This window comes from Echinops telfairi, unplaced genomic scaffold (assembly GCF_000313985.2).
Source record: "Echinops telfairi isolate 266 unplaced genomic scaffold, ASM31398v2 ScPeMD7_7458;HRSCAF=8496, whole genome shotgun sequence".
Lineage (NCBI taxonomy): Eukaryota > Metazoa > Chordata > Mammalia > Afrosoricida > Tenrecidae > Echinops > Echinops telfairi.
The window spans coordinates 261,239-263,138 of record NW_022111358.1 but is presented as its reverse complement, the minus strand read 5'-3'; positions in this window follow the sequence as shown (position 1 = coordinate 263,138).

Sequence of the window (1,900 nt, the reverse complement as noted above, 5' to 3'; positions counted from 1 at the left end):
AGCTGGGGACTGTCGGACCCTGTCATCTGGCTGACTGTTGGTGACTTGCCTTGCTGTTTGCTGCCTGTGCCCGGATAGCCTGAATTGCTCTACAGAGGACTACCCGGTGGCCCTCAAGACTTGAAGGACTGCCAGTGTCTCACAACTGTCTCACGCGAGTAAGTTGCACTGAGCCATTTGTACTGCTTTATAATTTAATTGACTGTTTATTTCTTATGTTATCTATCTATATAAATATGTATAAAATTATTAGCGTTCTGGTTTTGTTTCTCTAGAGAACCCTGTCTAACATAGATACCAATACCTTGTTTGATTTAAAAACATTGGAAATACTTTTCCCTAATCAATTTTCTGTTAACTTTGTTAATGGTATCCTTTGTTTACCAGAAAGTCTTAAATTTTCCTGTTTTTTTTAAAAAAAATTATATATATATACTTTTATCAATTCACATAGTAAAGTACAATCCCATATACCCTTTGCTCAGTTCTGTCCAATGTTAATAACTTGAGGAACTATAGTATTGTAACATGACCACAATATTAACAACATACACAGTTAAGATACCAAATATGTCTGTCACACCAAGGATTTAATGAAGATTTTTTGTAGTAACACCCACTTCTCCCCTCATTTCTTATTTCCATAGTACTGGGAGTAGCCTCTGGACATTTCTAAGGAAATAATGAGATGGGGTGCCTCTGATAATCATATAAGTTTCCTGTACCCTGGGCCTTTGGCTCCATCCTCCATATTCTTCTAAAGCAATGTTGGCATCTCCTTCTCATTCATATAGTCCAACTTCAGTGGAACATCTCAGCAGTTTATTAGAACAATCTCTAGGCATTCTTGTCAGGATATTGACTTCTGAGTCACCAGAAAATGCTCCCATGTCAATCACTCTTTCTAAGCATCCTGAGGGACTGATCCATTCCCTTGGTCTTCATTAACCACTCCCACGTGCGCTCCTTGAAAAACTGAGGAAACTAGCAATGTCTGCCAGCCTGTATTGGCTAGTACATTAGTTTCTGATTGATGCTGTACCTCACAAATTGATTGGCGTAAAACACCAGATATTTAATCCCTTACACTTCCTGATGCAAGAAATGTTCAATGAGTGTCTTGCTTCATTTTTCTGCCGGTAGATATCCATTTTTTTCCAGCACCATTTATTGAAGATGGCATCTGCTTCCCATTTAATATTTTTGGGCCCTTATCAGGATCAGCTTGCTGTATGCTGATATTTTTATTTCTGAGTCTTCAGCTCTTTTCCATTGGTCTGAATATCTGTCATTATGCCAGTACCACACGGTTTTGACCACTGTGGCCATAGAGTACGTGCTAAAATCAGGTAGAGCAAGCCCTCCCACTTTCTCCTTTTTGTTGAGGAGTTCTCTGCTAATTCTGGGCTTCTTCCTCCTCCATATGAAGTTGGTAATCTGTTTTTCCAATTCTTTGAAGAATGATGGTGGTATTCATATCGGATAGCATAGAAATTATACTGTGCCTTGGGCAGAACTGACATCTTTACAATATTGAGTCTGCCAGTCCATGAGCATGGGATATTCTTCTATTTGTTGAGGTCACTCTTGATTTCTTGTAGTAGAGTTTTATACTTTTCCTCATACAAATCTTTTTGATTTTTTTCAGTCAGGTATATCCCTAGGTATTTCAATTTGTGCTTGGCCATTGTAAAGGGTACTACCTTTTTAATCGTCTTTTCTGTGATCTTGTCTGATGTGTAGAGCAGTCCAGTAGACTTCTGTTTGTTGATTTTGCATCCTACCACTCTGCCATATTCCTCTCTTGCTTCCAACACTCCGCTTGTGGAGTTTAAGGGATCTTCAATATATAGAATCACATCGTCTGTGAATAATGATAAATTTGCCTTTTCCTTCCCCA